A 22,826-nucleotide genomic window follows, 5' to 3' on the forward strand; every position below is an offset into this window, starting at 1 on the left:
AAGTATTGGAAAACCCAAAATTGGGGAAACTATTTACATCCCTTGCTAAGGAGAAAAAAAGAGGAATTGCGATATATGTTAAAAGTTGGTTAAATCCCAAAGTAATTGATAGCAACGAAGAGGGTAGAATGCTCATCATAGAAATTGAAATTAAAAAAAAAAACAAATTTAATTGTGATATATGCTCCTAACAAAGATCAAAAAACCTTTTACAAAAAGTTGTATCAAAAAATAATAAAAATTGAAAAAGGAAATATCTGTGTGGTCGGAGACTTTAATATAATAATAGATCATGATAAAGACTATAAGGGTAAAGAAAAGAATAAAAAGAAAAAGAGTTACCAGATGAACTCAAAGATATTATAGAAGAATTCAAACTAAAAGATACATGGAGGGAAAGACATAGAGATGAATATAAATACACTTATTATTCAAATCCCCACAAATCATGGTCCAGATTGGACATGATATGGGTAAACATAGAGCTAGAAAAAGAGATCACATCAGCAGAAATAGAACCCAATTTTTGGGCAGACCACAACCCAGTAAGTATTACAATTAAAGGGAACCAAATTAAGAAGAATAGATGGACAATGAACACAAAAACTATACAAGAAAATAAATATAAAGAATTCATAAATAAAGAATTAGACGTATTTTTGGGAAAAATTTGGAACAATGATACAACGATACAAAACATATGGGATACAACCAAAGCTTATATTAGAGGGATAACAATAGCATATACAAGCAAAAAAAATAAAAACAAAAACAAAGAGATGAAAGAAAATCAAAAAGAACTAGAACAAATAGAAGCCGAGTGGATAAAAGACCCAAAAAAAGTGGAATTAAAAGAAAAAAGAGAACTAATTAAACATAAGATAAATTTGATAGTGCAGGAGGAAATAGCCCAAAAAATAAGATCCGTAAAACAAAACTATTTCGAACATGCGAACAAACCGGGAAGGTGGCTAGCTTATAAAATTAAAAAACAGACCGAGAAGAAATATATCCAACAATTAGACGATGAAAGAGGAGAAAAACAAATTGACATAGAAGAGAAAAAAAAGATAATTCAAAATTACTTTCAACAGCTATATAGGAAAGATGATATAAAAAAAGAAGATATAGATTTGTACTTAAATGAGACCGAGATACCACAAATATCTGAGAGTAACATAAACAGGATGGACAAAGATATAACGATGACAGAACTAGAGCTAGCAATCAAAAAACAAAACAATAATAAAACACCGGGGTTAGACGGAATACCAGCCGAATTCTATAAACAAAATGTACGACCCAGTTAAAAAATTAATGTTGCAAATGCTAAATGAAGTGCTAAATAAAGGAGCAATGCCCGAATCTTGGAAAGAGGGGTTAATAACATTAATATCAAAAGACCCAGAACAAAGACACTCAATGAAACAATATAGACCCATTGCACTGTTGAATTCTGATTATAAAATTTTTACGACAATATTAGCCGAAAGATTTAAAACGATAATCAATGAAATAATACATTCGGATCAAAATGGTTTCCTACCAAATAGAAATATTAAAAATAATTTGAGAAACATAATAAATATTTTAGAATATTACGAGGCAAACCCAGGGAAAAATTTGGCCTTAATATTTTTGGACGCGGATAAAGCGTTTGATATCTTAAACTGGAATTTCTTTATTAACCAATTGATTAAGATGAAATTTAAAGAAAAATTTGTAAGAGAAATTAGGACAATACAGTGATCCCTCGATTTTCGCGATCTCGTTCTTCGCGAAACGCTATATCGCGATTTTTCCCACCCGATGATGTCACTCTCTTCCTTCCTTCCTTTCTCATCTTTCTTTCTCTCTCTTGCTTCTTCCTCTCTCACACTCTCTTCCTCCCTCTCTCATCTCTTTCTTTCCTTCTCTCTCTTTTTCTATCTCTCCCCCTCTTGCTGGCGGGCGGCGGGCGGCGGGCGGGCGAGCGGGGGTATCAGCGAGGAAGACCCAGGGAAGGTTCCTTCGGCCGCCCAGCAGCTGATCTGCTCGGCAGCATGGCAGCAGCGAGGAGCCGAATCGGGGTTTCCCCTTTGCGTGGGCGGCGGGGAAACCCGGATCTTCGTCTGCTCGCTGCTGCTGCGCTGCAGCTGCTGGGCGGCCGCAGCAGCAGCGAGCAGACGAAGATCGGGGTTTCCCCGCCGCCCACGCAAAGGGGAAACCCGGATCTTCGTCTGCTCGCTGCTGCTGCGCTGCCGAGCAGATCAGCTGCTGGGCGGCTGAAGGAACCTTCCCTGGGTCTTCCCCGCCGCCCACGCAAACTCCACCATCTGCGCATGCGCGGCCATGAAAAAGGGCGCGCATGTGCAGATGGTGTTTTTACTTCCGCAACCCTACATCGCGAAAAATCGATTATCGCGAGGGGTCTTGGAACGGAACCCTCGCGATAATCGAGGGATCACTGTATATTCTAAACAATCAGCAAGAGTCATACAAAATGGACAATTAACAGAGAATATAAAAATTGAAAAAGGAGTAAGACAGGGGTGCCCGCTTTCCCCCTTAATATTCATTTTGGCTATAGAAATTTTACTTAGACAGATACGATCAAATAAGAACATCAAAGGGTTGAATTTAAAGGGACAGGAATACAAGATTCAAGCATTTGCCGACGATGTAGTATTTAATATAGAGAACCCCATAGAATCAGGTGAAAATTTACTAAAAGAGATTACTAAATTTGGTAAAGTAGCAGGGTTAAAAATCAATAAACAAAAAACCAAAATATTGACAAAAAACTTAACAAATATAGAGAAGAAAATATTAGAAGATAAATTAGAATTACAAATCGTAAAAAAAGTTAAATATTTGGGAATAAAACTATCATCAAAAGCAACTACAATAAAAGAAGATAACTATACAGTCCTAATAAAAGAAATACAAACGAAACTGGAAAAATGGAATAAATTACCTATTTCACTTACTGGTAGAATATCAACAATTAAAATGTCCATCTTACCTAGAATACTGTACTTATTCAGAACAATCCCAAAAAAAACCTTTTTTCAAAAACTGAACAGAATAATAACAAAATTTGTCTGTGCCGGGAAAAAACCTAGGATCAAAATTCAGTACATGCAAGACAATGTTAAACAGGGAGGTTTTGGGCTACCTGACTTCGAAATATATTATAACGCATTGATTATGGATTGGCTGAGGGAATGGTTCAAATTAGAAAACAAAAGATTATTGATATTAGAAGGACATGACTTGAGGATTGGGTGGCATGCCTTCTTATGGGATAACAAAGAAAAAATACATAGCTACTTTAGACAGCATATAATTAGGAATTCATTATACACAATCTGGACTAAAATTTAAAAAATGTATTATCCTCAAATCCCGAAATGGTATTCTAGCATGGAGGCGATAATATATCCAAATTCGAGAGAGCTAAACAAAATGCTTAATTATTACCAAATATTGGAGAGAAATGGGGAATTAAAAACAAGAGAACAATTAGAAGAAACTGGAATAAAAATGGATTGGTGGACGTATAACTTAATAAAATCAAAATATCAAGAAGGGAAAAGAAAAGAGATTCAAATTAAAGAAACAGAATTGGATAAAATAATCTTAAGTCAAGATAAGAAAATGATTTCAAAAATTTATAGATACATGTTAAATTATAAAATGAGGATTATATTGTTAAAAATAATATGCACAGCTGGGGCAGAAACTTTGGGTATAGTATAAGTTTGAATAAATGGGAAACAATTTGGACTAAAAACTACAAGCTGACGAGATCAACAGCATTTAGAGAAAATATATACAAAATGTACTACCGATGGCACCTCCCCCCGGCAAGACTATCACAAATGTATAAAGGAATAAATCCAAAATGTTGGAGATGTAAAGAAAAGGGGGCTTATATACCACATTTGGTGGACTTGCCCAATAATAAAATTTTTTTGGATTAAAATACAAAAATGGATAAAAGAAATATTACAAATTAAGATAAATAGAAGACCCGAAGCGTTCCTCCTTGGGATTATAGACCAAAAAATAGATAAAAATAAATATTATTTATTAATACACATATTGACTGCAACTAGGATGGCAATTGCTCAATAATGGAAACAACCCAAACCTCCAGATGATGATTTGATATTAAAAAAAATTCTAGATTGAGGAGAATCAGATGCATTAACACTCAAATTAAAAAACAAAGAAGAATCCGAGCATTATAAAACTTGGAAATACTTCTATAATTGGTTTAAGAGAAGAAACAAAAACTTAAATTGAAATAAAACAATAATAATACTTTATATCCTTTTTATTTGATATGACAAATTACAAAAGATACAGTAATTTTTAGGGAAGATTTGTATGAATTTAAATAAATTAAATATGAATGAATGAAGGTGGTTAAGAAAACAAAAATGATTTAAAAAATATGGACAACCTAAAAGAGAAAATGGTAGATACTGATGTTATGATATACTTCACCAGAAGATAATTTAAATCTATATGATGATTTATAACTTACCCTTTCAAGGGAATTTAAGTATAAATATTATATATTATGTTATATGTTAATTGTTATTGTCATTATTGTTTAGTGTACTTAAATAAGTAATTAATTATATTATTAGAATTATTCTTTTTTTTTGTCTGTTTGTTAGTATGTGTTAATTTGGCATTGTTTCAAGTCATGATTTATACCATTTATTTTATTTGTGTAAATGTGTATATATGTAATAAAAATTTTATTAAAAAAAGAAGATAGAATGGAGGAGATGATAGGAGAAATACTCCAAAAAGATAAAAACAAAATTAAAAGTGAAATACAAACAAATTATACCAGGCACCATCACTTGCCCAGGGAAATGCATGTTAGATTCGCAAGAAAAGAGATAAGGGATAGTATTTTCATGGCCACCAGAGGGAAGATTTGGTCATACAAGGGAAGGGATATTAACCTACTTAAACAAGTCCCTAGAAGAGTCAGCGAGCAAAGGAACGATTACAAATTCTTGGCAGCTACTTTAAATAAAAAGCATTTAAATTTCAGATGGATCATTCCAGAAGGAATGATAATAACCAGGGAGGGGAGGAGGATTAAAGTAGACACCATAGAAAGGGCGCAAGAAGTAAACGAGCAATGACAAGACATAGAGGAAATAACGGAGACAGAAAGTGAAGATAGATTAGAAGGCATGAGCCAAGAGTGATAGACAGGAAGAGAGGGAAGAGGAAGAAAAGGAAAGACCCAAAGAAGTAGAAGACCAAGTTCAGAGAGAGGAGGGAGTAAGGACTAGAACACAAATAGCAACAAAAGCTAACAAGTAAAAAATAAATAAGAAGGAAAATAATTAAAAGAAATAACAAACCAAATGAATGAATAAAGAAATCAAATTAATTTCGATAAATTTTAAAGGAAAAATACTTAGGAAAAAAGAAGAAAAGTATATACAAAACTAATCAAAGAAAAAGCAGATATTATAAATATCTGCATATAAATCCAATAAACCTAACCTAACCTAACCTATCTACACATATAAAAGAAACAGAAAAAAATACTTAGAGAATCCAAAATTAGGGATTTTATACACATCATTAGGAAACAAAAAATAGAAAGGAGTAACAACATATATTAAAAAAGAAATAACAGCAAAAGAAACCTATTCAGACCCAAAAGGAAGATTTTTGATAACAGAAATTAAATTAAATGAAAAGCAAAACTTAATAAACATATGCGCCCCAAACAAAAAACAAAAAGAATTCTATAAGAAATTACATGATAAAATATTGACTTTGGAGAACAAAAATATTTGCATAATAGGAGACTATAATGGAATCAGATAAAAATAAATATTACATTACAGGTAAAAATAAAAATATAAATAGAACCACATTGCCAAATACATTTAAAGATATGGTAGAAGAATTAAATTTGGCAGACTTATGGAGGCTAACACATCCAATCAAAAAGCAATGCACTTTCTATTCAACACCACATGGATCTTACTCAAGGATAGATATGGTCTGGACAAGTAATGAAATGCTACGGGATATTGAAGCAGTTGAAATAGATACAAATATTTGGGCGGACCACAACCCATTAGTTGTGATCTGGAAAGGGAATAAAAACAATAATAAAAGATAGAAATTAAACCCCCACACACTACTAGAGGAAGAATATACTATAAGAATTACAAAAGAGAGTAACTTCTTTTTGGAAGAAAATCAGAAACAACCAACAACTATTCAAAATCTTTGGGATACTCTCAAAGCCTACACAAGAGGTATTACCATAGCATGCAATATAGGCAGGAATAAAAAGAGAAGACAGAAACACAATACGTTAACGGAGAATATTAAAAAATTAGAAAAACAACACCAGGAATCACTGGAGGTGATGTTTCCCATGGAGGGGAGCCACAGGGAAATCCCAGTAGTGCAAAAACGGGTGCTTCACTGGCAACAGAAGTCCGGAGGCGGGGCATCCCAGTGGTGGCAGCTTGGGTTTGTAAGGTGAAAATAGTTTGGAAGAAGAGGCAACAAAATCTTAAACCCCGGGTTTGTATCTCGAAAAGTTTGTATGACAAGGGGTTTGTAAGATGAGGTATCACTGTATATGAATCTCTAATGGGCTACAAATATGAGCTAAACCTACTAGATCAACAAGAGTATAGTCAGAATATCAAATTTGCTAGGCAAACGTTTTTTGAAAACGCAAATAAACCGGGCAGATGGCTGGCATATAAAATTAAAAAGGAAACGGAAAACAGAATGATACATCAATTAATTGATGCAGAAGGAAAATTACAGCATAATGAAGAAAGATTAAAAGAAATTATTTTAGAATATTATGAGAAATTATATACACAAGAGGAAATTGATAGAACTAAAATAGATAAATACTTGCTACAGAACAATGTGATGGAAATAAAGGAAGAACATAGGGAAATTTTAAATAGATCACTGCAATAGAGCTTCAAAATGCAATTAAAAAACAAAAAAGTAACAAATCGCCAAGTCCGGATGGTTCCCCGGGGGAATATTATAAGTGTTTTGGAGAGCCCCTAGAACAATTACAATTAGAAATTTACAACGAAGCAATATTGAAAGCTAAAATACCTCAAACATGGAAAGAGACATACAGTGAACCCTCGATCATCGCGAGGGTTCCGTTCCAGGACCCCACGCGATGATCGATTTTTAGCGAAGTAGCGGTGCGGAAGTAAAAACACCATCTGCGCGTGCGCAGATGGTGTTTTTGCTTCTACTGCCGCCCGCCCTTCGCCCGCCCACCCCGTTGCTCGTGCAACGGCTTCCCTGGGTGCCCGCTCGCTTGGGAACATCCCAGCTCCGCTCCCCAGCTGGGAAGCGGATCTAGGGAGTCCCCACCGCGCGCGCATTGCTGGGGAAAGCGTGCGCGCTTGGGAACATCCCAGCTTCGCTCCCCAGCTGGGAAGCGGATCTAGGGAGTCCCCACCGCGCGCGCGTTGCTGGGGAAAGCGCGCGCGCTTGGGAACATCCCAGCTCACGCGCGCGCGGTGGGGACTCCCTAGATCCGCTTCCCAGCTGGGGAGCGAAGCTGGGATGTTCCCAAGCGCGCGCGCTTTCCCCAGCAACGCGCGCGCGGTGGGGACTCCCTAGATCTGCTTCCCAGCTGGGGAGCGAAGCTGGGATGTTCCCAAGCTCGCGCACTTTCCCCAGCAACGCGCGCGCGGTGGGGACTCCCTAGATCCGCTTCCCAGCTGGGGAGCGAAGCTGGGATGTTCCCAAGCGCGCGCGCTTTCCCCAGCAACGGGCGCGTGGTGGGGACTCCCTAGATCCGCTTCCCAGCTGGGGAGCGGAGCTAGGCTGCCCCAAGCTCACGCGCGCCGCGCGCCCACCCACGCTGTTGCCGGCTCCGCTTCCCAGCTGGGAAGCGGAGCTAGGGTGCCCCAAGCTCGCGCTCCAGCCCACCGCCGCTGGGGTCTTACCGGGGCAAGAGGGGGAAGACCCAGGGAAGCCTCTGCCCGGCGGGGAAACTCCACCATCTACGCATGCGTGGAAGGGCACGCATGCGCAGATGGTGGAGTTTACTTCCGGGTTGCAAACTAGCGAAATAGCCCTTTCGCGATCCTTGAGGACGCGAAACTCGAGGGTTCACTATATATCACCATGATTCCGAAATAAGGTGCCAATACAAACCAAGTCAGCGACTATAGACCAATTGCCCTCCTAAACACAGATTACAAAATTTTCACTTCAATGCTAGCAGAAAGGTTAAAAAAAATACTAAACAAAATTATACATATAGATCAGAATGGTTTTCTACTGTTCTGTCTGGGTTTTCCCAGACCTCCACACCCACTGAAAAAACAGCCAGACACTCTGGTAAAATCCAAAAGTATTTTATAGCAGGAAAAAATAAGCACAAAGGAAAACCTGTCTTCACAGCAGACAGGTTACAATACGTTACAACAGGGTCCTGATGTCCAGTCAATTTCACAAGCTTCTTGCTGGCACCCCCCCCCCAAGGTTTCAATAGTCCAAGGCACAAACCAGGATTGTAGCCACCAAAGTTCACAGACAGGTCTCACGAATCTCCAAGATAAAACTCCACAAGCCAGGAAGGGTGGGGCCGCCTTTTATCCTTTCCCAAGCACCACACCCAAACCCAGCTGTGACCTCTAATGCTGGAAATACCTAGCCAATTGAGTTCGTCTCTGATTAGCTCTCCTTTGTCGCATATCTATGATGTCATGAGCATCTTCCCCCAGGGAATCCAGGCTGCTTGCTGGGGAGAGCTCCCCCTGGTGGAACTCTGGCTGTCCTTCTTCTTCAGCCTGGGATTCCGCTTCCTCGTCAGTCTGCACCTCCTGGTCCTCAGCCTCTCCCTCTGAGCTGGAAGCCGACAGCAAATCAGCCATTCCCGGAGGGGTCCCAGGCTGAACCACAACACCATCCCCCCGCGGAAGGCCCCTCCCCACCTGCCAGCGGAGAGGACGCGGTTTCTGAGGGAACTGGGCGTGAAAAGCCCGAAGAAGATCGGGAGCGTCCAACAACGCCGCTTCCACCCAGGAGCAATCATCCAGATCCCCCTCTACCCATTGCACCTTGTACTGGAAACACCCATCCACCCAACGGGAATCCACAACGTCATGTACCATAGCTTCAGGGAGGTGATCACGAACACACGGGGCAGGAAACACGGGAACATTGGGACGGAGCGGACAATCGGGAGGGACAGGGACTAGCAGCGAACGGTGAAACACAGGGTGAACCCGCAAGTTGTCCGGCAGGGTGAGCCGGTAAGCCACCGGATTAATCACCCGCTCAACGGGAAAAGGACCCAGGAACCGGGGATCTAGTTTGTGCCGGGGTAATTCAGAGGCTACATATTTCGTGGACAACCACACCTGATCCCCCACCACCAAGGGGGGCACATCCCGTCTGGAGCGATCAGCCACCCTCTTGTAGTCCTCCTTGGCTTTATTCAGGTATCTCTTCACCATCTCGTGAACCGCCTGCAGCTCTGAGAGAAAGTCCTCAGCAGCAGGCACCGGGGAATCTAGGAGGGTCAAGGGAAAGAAGCGAGGGTGAAATCCATAATTTGCGAAAAAGGGCGTGAGCCGGGTCGATGAGTGACGGGAATTGTTGAAAGCGAACTCCGCTACAGGGATAAACCGGGACCAATCCGTCTGGCGATCCGCCACTACACACCGCAGGTATTGTTCCAATATCCCGATCACTTTTTCTGTACCGCCATCGGTCTGGGGGTGCTGCGTCGAGGCGAGGCATACGGACACATTCAGGGCCGACATCAATTCCCGCCAAAACCGGGCTGTGAATTGTGTGCCCCTATCAGAGACCACTCGATCCGGAAGCCCATGTAACCGAAACACGTGACTAATAAACATTTGAGCCGTGAGTTGGGCAGTGGGCACCCTAGTGCAAGGGACAAAATGCACCATCTTGGTGAGCATGTCCATCACCACCATGACTACCGTGAAACGAGCAGAGGAAGGCAAATGAGTGACAAAGTCAATGGACACGGCACCCCAGGGTCTCTCAGGCGTGGGCAAAGGTTGCAGTAATCCCGGTGGGGCTCCAGTCACCCCCTTGGCCGTACGACACTGGACACAGGTGGCCACATAGGAACGCACATCATCTTGGAGGCGTGGCCACCAGAATGTCCGAGAGACTAGCTCCAATGTTTTAAACAGACCAAAAGGCCCCGCCACTGGACAGTCATGACACTGGGTCATAATCAACCCTCTCACTGGGCCGGCGGGAACATACAGCTGCCCCCGGTACCGAAGCAGACCGTCTTGAAACGTCCATGGGGAATTGGGTGTTAACTCCCGCACTCTCTGCGCTACAAACCCATCCTCGCGCTGCGCCTCCCGTAAACGGTGACGCAAGTCTACTGGGTCCTGAGTGGCAGCCAAAGCTGCAGGGGGTAACACTGTCTGCAGAGGGGCCAGCTCCTTCGGGTGCGTGTATTCTGGCTTGCGCGACAAGGCATCCGCTCGGGGGTTCTGGGCACTGGGAGTGTACCTGATGCGGAAATTGAACCGCGCGAAAAAGAAAGACCAGCGGATCTGTCTCTGGTTTAATTTCCGGGCCGTCTGCAAATACTCAAGGTTCCGGTGATCCGTCCGTACCTCGATTTGATGACGGGCCCCCTCCAGGTAATGCCGCCAATGCTCAAAGGCGGCCTTCACCGCTAAAAGTTCCTTCTCCCAAATAGTATAGTTCCTTTCCGAGGGAGACAGCTTCCGGGAGAAGTAGGCACACGGAAACAACATGTCACCGGGCCGATGGGCTTGGAGAAGCACTGCGCCAACCGCTACATCTGAAGCGTCGGTTTCTAACACAAACGGCTGAGCGGGATCAGGATGGCGCAGAAGCGGTTCCGCCATGAACGCCGCTTTCAGGGCATCAAAAGCCCGCTGTTCCGCCTCCCCCCAACCAAATGGGACTTGTTTTTGTAACAACCGAGTCAAGGGCGTGGTTAACGTGGCATACCCCGGAACAAAAGCCCGATAGTAGTTTGCAAACCCCAAAAGACGTTGTACGTCTTTCACCCGTCGTGGAGGTTGCCAAGACTGAAGTGCGGCCACTTTGTTCGGGTCCATGGAAATGCCACCTGGAGATAAAATGTGCCCCAGGAATTCGACGGTAGTCTGGAAGAATTGGCACTTCTCCAGCTTGGCATACAACTGCTGCTCCCGCAACCGGAGCAGGACCCGGCGCAAATGGGTCAAATGCAAGGCATGGTTCGGGGAATACACTAAAATGTCATCAAGGTAAATCACCACAAAATGGTCCAACATGTCCCGGAACACGTCGTTCATCAGATGTTGAAACACGGCCGGGGCGTTGGTGAGGCCAAATGGCATCACTGTATATTCAAAGTGGCCGTAACGCGTGCCAAACGCTGTCTTCCACTCATCCCCGGCCCGCATCCGGACCAAATTATACGCACTGCGCAAATCGATTTTGGTGAATACCGTTGCCGTCCGCAACCGGTCCATGAGTTCAGGGATCAAGGGCAAGGGGTACCTATTCCGCACTGTGATGGCGTTAAGGCGGCGATAGTCACAGCAGAGGCGAAGATCGCCTGTTTTCTTTTTCACGAACAAAACAGGGGCAGACAAAGGGGACTTGGATGGCCGAATAAATCCCTTGGCCAGATTCTTTTCCACAAACTCCTTGAGAGCCACAAGCTCCGGCTCGGACATGGAGTACAAACGACCAGCCGGGAGCTTGGCGTCAGGGAGCAGGTCAATGGCACAGTCATACGTCCGATGTGGTGGTAGCCGATCCGCCTCTTTTTCGTTGAACACATCGGCGAATTCCTCGAGGCAACGGGGTAATTGAATCGCGGGAACTACTGGGCCGTGGGCTGCGCACACATGTCGGTGATGGTCCACGCACTGCAAACTGGAGAAGGTGACCAAGTTCTGAGACCACACCACCTGTGGGTCATGTGCACGCAGCCATGACAACCCCAACACGAGGGGAAAATGAAGCCCCTTGGTAACATAAAACTGTAGGGCCTCCTCATGAGTTCCGATGCACATCCGCACCGGCAGGGTCTGGAAACGGATGGGACCAGCCAACAAAACCCGCCCATCGATAGTCTCCACAGTTAATGGCGGGGTAACAGGACAAAGGGGCAAGGAATGACGTTGGGCAAAGGCTTCGTCTAAGAAGTTCGTCGTCGCCCCCGAATCCACAAGGGCCAACGCGGGGTAAGTCCGAGTCCGTTGCGCGATATGCAAAGTCACCGCAAGCGTCAGGTGTCGAAACGGTCCAAATTCGGGAGTCGTGGAGTCAGACGAAAGTGGGATCCCCGCCCGACCTAGTGTTGCCACCAAGCCGGGCCCCCCTCGTTTCCCGATCGTTCCGGCGACGGAGGACATCCAGACGAAGGCCCCGCCATCGGAGAGTTCAGGGCAGGAACGGGGACACCAGGGGTTGTCTCCTGTAACTGCACAGGGGACGCCATGGGAAGCACGGGAGGGCTGTAGGGTACAGGAACGACGGCAGCCACGGTGCTCCGCCTCTTGTGGGGACAAACGACAGCAAAATGTCCCGGGGCCCCACAATAGAAGCACAACCCAGCTGCCCGCCGACGCCCTCGTTCCTCCGGGGTCTGTCGGGGTCGGGCGTAACTTACGTCCATCGGCTCCCCGGCAGCAACACGATCCATCAAGCGTGGAGGCAGCGCTGGTGAAAAACGTCGGGGCGCAGGGACCGGAGCCGGGGTGCTTACGGTTGACAACCCCCGCCGCGAAACAGGTGTCGGCGGGACGCCTGATGCACGGGGGTTGGACCGTCCCGCTCGACGGACTTCCCTGGCCAACAGCCTGGCCTCTATTGCCAAGCAATGCCGCTCCAAACCGTCCAACGTGCCGGGCATCACCTCATGCACTAAGGCGTCCAACATCGTGTCGGATAGTCCATCTTGAAAGGCCTCGATCAGGGCAGCCTCGTTCCACTGGACTTGCCCGGCCAGAGACCTAAAGTCAGCCATATAGTCCACCAGGGGGCGCGAACCCTGGCGTAATTGCTTCAGCGCCCGCGTGGCCGTTTGTTCCTGCACCGGGTCCGCAAATTGGTGACGCAGCAAGTCACAAAAAGCATTGTAGTCCTGGAGTAGCGGATCATCCCGGGCCAGGTAAGGTGCCACCCACGACGCTGCAGGGCCAGCCAATAAACTGCACAGAAACGCCACCTTGTGGTCATCCCCTGGGAAGTGCATCATCTGCGCGTTGATAAAAAGCTGCACCTGGCTCTGGAACGCAGAAAACAGCCGCCGGTCCCCCCAGAACTTTTCCGGCATCGCCAAAAAACATTTCCTTCTGGGCAAAGGTGCTGGAGGTGGTACCACAGGTGCCGCCTGGGGTGGGGCCGCCTGGGACAAAACCTCCACTTGACGTTGTAATAACAAGACTGTCTGGGTCAAGTGAGCAATGTCCCCTCGCAACTCTGCAAAGACAGCCTGCATGTCAGCTGCAGAAACATCCATGGTGACAGGCAAAAACAGGAAGCCGACAAACAAAAGAAGTCCAACCAGGAACCAGCAGCAAAGAGCAAGGAACAAAACAACCAAACCACCCCTCCAAAATGAGCACCAGGTGTCTGGTGGTTGGTGGAGTTTTATTCTGTTCTGTCTGGGTTTTCCCAGACCTCCACACCCACTGAAAAAACAGCCAGACACTCTGGTAAAATCCAAAAGTATTTTATAGCAGGAAAAAATAAGCACAAAGGAAAACCTGTCTTCACAGCAGACAGGTTACAATACGTTACAACAGGGTCCTGATGTCCAGTCAATTTCACAAGCTTCTTGCTGGCACCCCCCCCCAAGGTTTCAATAGTCCAAGGCACAAACCAGGATTGTAGCCACCAAAGTTCACAGACAGGTCTCACGAATCTCCAAGATAAAACTCCACAAGCCAGGAAGGGTGGGGCCGCCTTTTATCCTTTCCCAAGCACCACACCCAAACCCAGCTGTGACCTCTAATGCTGGAAATACCTAGCCAATTGAGTTCGTCTCTGATTAGCTCTCCTTTGTCGCATATCTATGATGTCATGAGCATCTTCCCCCAGGGAATCCAGGCTGCTTGCTGGGGAGAGCTCCCCCTGGTGGAACTCTGGCTGTCCTTCTTCTTCAGCCTGGGATTCCGCTTCCTCGTCAGTCTGCACCTCCTGGTCCTCAGCCTCTCCCTCTGAGCTGGAAGCCGACAGCAAATCAGCCATTCCCGGAGGGGTCCCAGGCTGAACCACAACATCTACCAACGAGACAAATTGGTAATAATACAAGAATTGTACTGGATATAATTGAATATTACGAAGCACATCCAGAAAAACAAATAGCATTGAGCTTTTGGGATGCACAGAAAGCCTTTGACAATGTGAATTGGCAATATATGAAAAAATTTGGCACCAAATTTGAACAACTAATAGATAATATATATACCATCCAGAAAGCCAAAGTAATTGTTAACAATGAAACGACCAAAATATTTCAAATAAACAAAAGAGTTAGACAAGGATGCCCGCTATCTACTTTGCTCTTCATATTAGTACTTGAAACTTTGCTAAATAAGATTTGCAAAGATAGCAACATCAAAGGAACAAAAATAAAAAAGAGGAGTATAAATTACAGGCTTTCACGGATGATTTAGTATTTTTCTTAGAAGAACCATTAGAAACGGGACAATATTTAATTGGAAAAATAGAAGAATATGAAGAGGCAGCAGGCTTAAAAATTAATAAACAGAAAACAAAATTCATGACTAAAAATATGATGAATAAGCAAAATAAGGAATTAGAAATTAAATTAGGATTCACTAACACAAAGAAAATTAAATATTTAGTAATAAATTTAACTAACAGATGCTCATCAATAAAAGAAGATAACTTATCAAAATTAGTAAATCAAACCAAAGTAGAATTAGGAAAATGGGGGAACCTACAACTATCATTGATAGGAAGAATAGCGTCTATTAAAATGAATATACTTCCTAAATTTCTATACCTATTTCAAATCATCCCAATAAAACTGGACTCCAATTTTTTCACCGAATTAAATAAAATAATATCTAAATTCATATGGCAAGGCAAAAAACCAAGAATAAAGATTTACAAGATATAAAGAGTAGAGGGGGATTTGGAATGCCAGATTGCAAAATGTACTATAAAGCAGCTTCATTGATGTGGATAAAAGAATGGATCAATCTAGACAATAAACGAATTTTACAATTGGAAGGCCATGATTTAGGGAAAGGCTGGCACGCTTATCTATGGGACATAGGAGATAAAATACCAAAATATTTCAACAGACATTTAATTAGACAATCTTTATTGAAAACATGGAAAGAAATCAGACAGAAACATTATATAAAAATACCAAATTGGATATCCACAATGGAAGCCAAATACAATAGAAATGACAAAAAAATTAAGTATAAAGAAATATTAGATGCAACCTGTAAACTAAAAAGCAGAGAAGAAATAATTACACAAAATATAGAAACATAGAAGACTGACGGCAGAAAAAGACTTCATGGTCCATCTAGTCTGCCCTTATACTATTTCCTGTATTTTATCTTACAATGGATATATGTTTATCCCAGGCATGTTTAAATTCGGTTACTGTGGATTTACCAACCACGTCTGCTGGAAGTTTGTTCCAAGGATCTACTACTCTTTCAGTAAAATAATATTTTCTCATGTTGCCTTTGATCTTTCCCCCAACTAACTTCAGATTGTGTCCCCTTGTTCTTGTGTTCACTTTCCTATTAAAAACACTTCCCTCCTGAACCCTATTTAACCCTTTAACATATTTAAATGTTTCGATCATGTCCCCCCCTTTTCCTTCTGTCTTCCAGACTATACAGATTGAGTTCATTAAGTCTTTCCTGATATGTTTTATACTTAAGACCTTCCACCATTCTTGTAGCCCGTGTTTGGACCCATTCAATTTTGTCAATATCTTTTTGTAGGTGAGGTCTCCAGAACTGAACACAGTACTCCAAATGTGGTCTCACCAGCGCTCTATATAAGGGGATCACAATCTCCCTCTTCCTGCTTGTTATACCTCTAGCTATGCAGCCAAGCATCCTACTTGCCTTTCCTACCGCCCGACCACACTGCTCACCCATTTTGAGACTGTCAGAAATCACTACCCCTAAATCCTTCTCTTCTGAAGTTTTTGCTAACACAGAACTGCCAATGCAATACTCAGATTGAGGATTCCTTTTCCCCAAGTGCATTATTTTACATTTGGAAACATTAAACTGCAGTTTCCATTGCTTTGACCATTTATCTAGTAACGCTAAATCATTTACCATATTACAGACCCCTCCAGGAATATCAACCCTATTGCACACTTTAGAGTCATCGGCAAATAGGCAAACCTTCCCTACCAAACCTTCCCCTATGTCACTCACAAACATATTAAAAAGAATAGGACCCAGAACAGACCCTTGTGGCACACCGCTTGTAACCTGTCTCTGCTCAGAATACTCGCCATTAACAATAACTCTCTGATGTCTATGCTTCAGCCAGCTTGAAATCCACTGAACTATCCAGGGATTAAGTCCAATCTTCACTAATTTATCTATCAGCTCTTTATGTGGAACCGTATCAAAGGCTTTGCTGAAGTCCAGATAGGCAATATCCACGGCACCACCTTGATCCAACACCTTTGTGACATAGTCAAAGAACTCAATGAGATTAGTCTGACACGATTTGCCTTCAGTAAAGCCATGCTGATTTGGGTCCAATAAGTTATTGTTTTTTAGATGCTGATTTATCCTCTTTTTGAGTAGAGTCTCCATCATTTTAACTACAACTGATGTCAAGCTAACTGGCCTGTAGTTACCAGCTTCTTCTCTACTGCCCTTCTTGTGGATAGGCACAACACTGGCCATTCTCCAATCCTCAGGGACATCTGTTAACAGGGATTGGTTAAACAAATCAGTCAGGGGGGTAGCAATGACAGATCTGAGTTCTTTAAGAACTCTGGGGTGGATGCCATCTGGACCCATTGCCTTATTTATCTTTAATCTTTCAAGTTCTTCTAAGACATCGGCTTCTAAGATCACTGGAGCTGAATCCGTACAGCTGGAAGCAATGCTATATCCCTCTATAGTATTATTTTGTAAGGTGTCTTTTGAGAAAACTGAACAGAAGTAGCTATTGAAATGGTCAGCGATCTCCTTATTCCCATCAATGCATGCATTATTCCCGGTACTAAGCTTTGTGATGCTGCAGTTTTTCTTCTTCCTATCACTAATATATCTGAAGAAGGTTTTATCCCCCTTTACAGATTTTGCTATTTCTTCCTCTTTTGAGGCTTTAGCAGCATATATTATCTGTTTCGCCTCCTTCTGTCTCATTTTATACACCTCTCTATCAGCTATACTTCCAGACTCTTTATACCTCCTATAGGCAGCCTTTTTTTCATTGACTATAGCCCTTACATCATTGCTAAACCATAGCAGTTTCTTCTTCCTTTTACCTTTAGTTACTTGCTTTACATAAAGTCTTGTGGCTTTTAAGATGGCCTTTTTAATACAGTCCACTGGGTGCTCGCTCCTGCCAATTTATTCCTCCCCTTTAATTCATTATTTAAATATTCCCCCATTGCATTAAAATTTGTTTTTCTGAAATCCAATACTTTGGTTGCAGTATAGGATTGCTCACAATCAGTTTTTACATCAAACCACAAACATAGATGGTCACTGCAACCTAAATTTTCTCCCACCTTGACCTCTGAAACCCAATTCCCATTTGTAAAAACTAAATCTAGAATATTCTCCCCTCTAGTTGGTGTCTTAACTAGCTGTGCCAGAGCTGCTCCTGTAAAGGCCTCTACTATATTCTTACTTTTGCATGTAAGGGCACTGGGGATATTCCAGTCAACATCAGGCATGTTGAAATCACCCATAACCACAATATCTCCCTTTACTGCCATTTGGGTAATTTCATCCATCATCTTGTTGTCATGTTCCTCAGATTGCCCTGGAGGCCTATAGATCACCCCTATAGATCCATATAAATATGGATTGGTGGACTTAGCTTCAAATCCAATCAAGATATAAAAAAGATATGGAACAAACAGGTATAGAAAGAGCTATCCAACCACTAGATAAATTACTGACAGGCCCTGAAGAAAAAGCAATATCTAAGATTTATAAATATTTGATGGAACATGAGAGACCAGAGGAGATAGTCAAAGATACAATGATTGCTTGGGCTAAAAACTTTGGCCACAATATATATATAGAGGAATGGGAACAAATCTGGAAGAGAAATATCAAATTGACTAAATCTACAACGTACAAAGAAAATCAATACAAAATGCTATATCGTTGGCATCTCCCACCCAAAAAATTAGCTAAAATGCATAAAAATAATAGTTCAATGTGTTGGAAATGCAATAAAACACAAGGCATCTTCTTTCATCTATGGTGGTCATGTCCAGAGACAAAAAAATACTGGAAAAAAGTAAACAATTGGTTGTATCAAATAACAAATATAAAAATAGAATATACACCAGAATTCTTTCTACTTGGCATTATACCAAAAATATTAAATATTTAATCCTGCATATAATAACAGCAGCAAGGATCGTATTCGCACAGAAATGGAAAAATTCACAACTACCTGAAGACAAAGAGATTATCAAGAAAATATATGAGTGCGCAGAGAGGGACAGACTGACAATGGAATTAAATAATCAAAAAGATTCGGACTACTATACAATCTGGACAAAATGGTATTTATGGACTAAAAAAAGAAACTCAAACTAAACACCGAAATAAAACATCAAGAAGTTCAAGAACAATTAAAAGACAATGTAGATAAAAATGTATATATAAGATGCTGATTCACCTGTAAATATGATTATGTATTGTTTTTAAAATGGAAAAAAATCAATAAATATATATATTTTAAAAAATTGAAACAGCTTAAAAGGTGTATTAGTTAATAGCAATAGTACAATATAAGAAACTTGAGCAGCTATTTTTTGTCCAGATGTCAAAAGTAAAGGAGGTAGCATTGGATTTGTATACCGTAATTTTAAAAATTGATTTATTGTGAAGCAATTTGATGTTGTTGGTATTCTATATTGTATTGTGATTGGAGAGAAAAATTAAAAAAATCTTTGCCGAAAAAAAGAAAAAGAAAAAAGAAAGTTCTTCCTTATTTCCAGGTTGAATCTCTCCTTGGTCAATTTCCATTCATTGCTCCTGATCTGGCTCTCTTATGCCCTGGAAAACACTGTGGCCCCCTCCTTTCTGTGGCAATCCCTCAAATTTATTACTTAGATTTGTATTTATTACTTAGATTTGTATGATTGGAGAGAAAAATTAAAAAAATCTTTGCCGAAAAAAAGAAAAAGAAAAAAGAAAGTTCTTCCTTATTTCCAGGTTGAATCTCTCCTTGGTCAATTTCCATTCATTGCTCCTGATCTGGCTCTCTTATGCCCTGGAAAACACTGTGGCCCCCTCCTTTCTGTGGCAATCCCTCAAATTTATTACTTAGATTTGTATTTATTACTTAGATTTGTATGCCGCCCCTCTCCGAAGACTCGGGGATATCTGTATACTGTTATCATGTCCCCTCTGGCCCTCCTTTTTGCTAAACTATCCATACCCAGTTGCAGCAACCTCTCTTCGTATGTCTTGGTTTCCAGTCCCCTTATCATTCTGATTGCTCTTTTCTATACTTTCTCTAGAGTTTCAATATCTTTTTTGTAGTGGGGTGACCAAATTGAATGCAGTACTCTAGGTGTAGTCTGGCTAGAGCAGTGATGGGCAACCTTTTGAGCTTGGTGTGTCAAAATTCGCCAAAAAACTGAGCATAACTCGGGTGGTGTGTCACCTTGAGAAAAAAACATAATTTTGTGATATTTATAGTTTAAATAACTAATATGCATAATTATTTAACTTACCCACTTAGTGACTTCTTGTCAGTTGGTTTCTTTTGTTTGTCTTGCTGTTATTTAACTTGTGTGGGGTGCCATGAACTAAGATAAGTGAGGGGGAGGGGGAATTCTTCCAGTGATGGCGAACCTGTGGCAGTCCAGCTGGACTGCCACAGGTTCGCCATCACTGATTTAGTGACATTATAACTTGTTGCATATAAATAAATGTTTGACCCCACTTTGATAAAGAAGCACAAACTAATTGGGAAAAATAGTAATGTATTACAGTATATTGATATGCTGCCCAATTTCCAAAGAAAATGCTAAGTACTGTAACTAAAGGCAATAATGAGTTTTTAGGATTGTAAAGTTCTTATGCCAAACACTCCACTTCATTCTCTGCCTCAATCATTTTCTCATTTCTCTTTTTTTTCTCCCCTTTATTCTATCATTTCTCTCTCTCTCTCTCTTCCTATCTTCTCTCTCTCACTCTTTCTCTCTCTCTCTCTCCCTTCCTTTCTTTCCTTCTCTCTTCCTTCCACTTTTTTTCTCTCTCTCTCCCTTTCTTTCTCTTTCTTCCACTTTTTTCTGTTTCTCTCTCTTTTCCTTCCTTCCCCTCCCTCTCTTTCTCCCTCTCTCCCTTTATAGCACCATTCTGGAAGGCGAGCAGGGAGCAGAGGGGCGAGGGGTGCAGACCCTGAAATAGGCCTGCAACCCCTCCCCTCGCTCCCAGCGGCCCCTGCGAGCCAACCACCGTTCGTGGTGGGCTCCGACGCTTGGCGTCGCGCCAATTGGCTGGGAGGCGGTGCCCCCCCCAGCTGAAACGGACGTCCGACCGGAGCGATTCTTCCCCCGGCCCGGCAGGCATGCCAAAGGCAGCGTGTGGGCGAGCCTGCGCTCTGCGCAGGCGCGCCCAGCTGGGAGGCAGTGTTCTCGCCCCTCCCAGCCATCGCAACCCCGCCCCTCGCTCCCAGCGGCCCCTGCAAGCCAACCACCATTGTGGTGGGCTCCGACGCTTGGCGCCGCGCCAATCAGCTGGGAAGCGGCGCCCCGCCCCCCCAGCTGAAACTGATGTCCGGCCGGGGCGATTCTTCCCTCGGCCGGACAGGCATGCTTGTGCTGCCAAAGGCAGCGTGTGGGCGAGCCTGCGCTCTGCGCAGGCGCGCCCAGCTGGGAGGCGGTGTTCTTGCCCCGGCGGCGTGTCACCGAAAATGGCTACGCGTGTCAGTGCTGACACGCGTGTCATAGGTTCGCCATCACTGGGCTAGAGCATTATAGAGTGGTATTAGTACCTCCTTAGAGGTACTAATGGCTGGGTAGATGTGAATAAATGAGTGTAGTCAGGTGAGCATGGTTGGATGGGCATCAGCAGGTGGGTGCACTAGGTGGGCATTGTTTTCTAGACACAGCCACATCAAACTCAGCACCCCATCAGTTCCTTGCCTTCTTAAACTGCTGGGAACCAGACACTGAGGCGGGAACTAAAAAAGGAGTTTTTTGGCACACCTGGATCTCAAGAGCTGTCATGTTTCATATTTTTTTTTCCAGGGAGACAAAAACTCACCTTCTCCAGATCTGTATCAGAGCTGTGGGGAAATGAAGAACTGAGCTTCATTTATTTATTAATATATTTATACTTATATATCTTAAGCTTGTCAAAAATATGTAAATAAATAAGTAAAATCCCACTTCCAAAGAAACAGAAGATTGGGCTGGTGGGCGGGTGGGTCAGGGAGCTACTTGGTCTCATCCCAGCAGCCATTGTGAAAGGCAGAAATAGATGGGGTTGGGGGAAGTGAGCAGTGCAGTGGGCAGGACAGGACTGTCACAAGCAGGGTGTGTCAGGAGGTGCAGGTTGGCAGCCAGGGAGCCAGGAGAAGAAAAAGAGCAGGAAGGGAGAAGGACTCCTGTCACATGTTGTTGTACATACTCCTGGTCAGTTGGAGGATGATGAAGAAATTGAGGACTCTGATACAGATAGTGTTTATGAATTAGTGGTGGGCCAGGGGTTACAGGTAGTAGAACAGGTGGGAGGCCAGCCACAGGATGTGGCTATGAGTCCAGAATCTAGCGAGGAAGAATCAGACGTTCGCTGGGTCAATCCTAAATTCAAAAGGGTCCAAAAACGTAAGGAACAGGTGTTTGGAAGAAGATATTAAGGGGAGTAATGGGTTAAATACTGGAGTGATGTATTTGGTACATCAGGGGGTCAGTGGGGAAGAAGGGTGGAGTTTCAATGTTGTAGGGCTAAAATGAAAGGTATTTCCGTTCAGCTCCCAAGCAAGCAAATGCAGTTTGTGTTATTTTACAGTCATTTCTGCTGTTTTTGAATCATGCTGATGGAGTTTCTTTGTTTATGAAATACTGCATTTAGTAAGAGTTATTTGTAATAGCTAAAGTTCTACCAGAAACCAGAACACTTGTCATGGTCATGGTGCTGGGGTGGAACAAAATGGTGCTTGACTCTGGTTCATGCCCAACCATACAGGTCGACCTAGTTGCACCGACCTAGCCATGTAAAATTTTCAAATTTCTTCAAATTTCTAGGTTCTATCATATCCCAAGACCTAAAATGGTCACCTAACTTCAAAAACATCATAAAAAAAGCACAACAAATAATGTTTTTTCTGCACCAACTCAGGAAGCTCAAACTGCCCAAGGAGCTGCTGATACAGTTCTACAGAGGAATCATTGAGTCTGTCATCTGCACCTCTATAACTGTTTAGTTTGGTTCTGCAACCCAACAAGACTGACGCAGACTTCAGAGGATAATCAGAACTGCAGAAAAAACAACTGCTGCCAACCTGCCTTCCATTGAGGACCTGTATACTGCACAAGTCAAAAAGAGGGCTATGAAAATATTTACTGATCACTCGCGCCATGGACATCAACT

At 42.8% G+C, this 22,826-nt stretch overlaps 1 protein-coding gene across 8 annotated transcripts in view; it reads left to right on the forward strand.

Moving 5' to 3' along the window:
* The window catches only part of CC2D2A (coiled-coil and C2 domain containing 2A), a 445,922-nt gene that overhangs the window by 140,475 nt on the left and 282,621 nt on the right, over positions 1-22,826 (forward strand). The window lies entirely within an intron of this gene.

The sequence above is a fragment of the Erythrolamprus reginae genome, chromosome 7 (assembly GCF_031021105.1).
Source record: "Erythrolamprus reginae isolate rEryReg1 chromosome 7, rEryReg1.hap1, whole genome shotgun sequence".
Classification (NCBI taxonomy): Eukaryota; Metazoa; Chordata; class Lepidosauria; order Squamata; family Dipsadidae; genus Erythrolamprus; species Erythrolamprus reginae.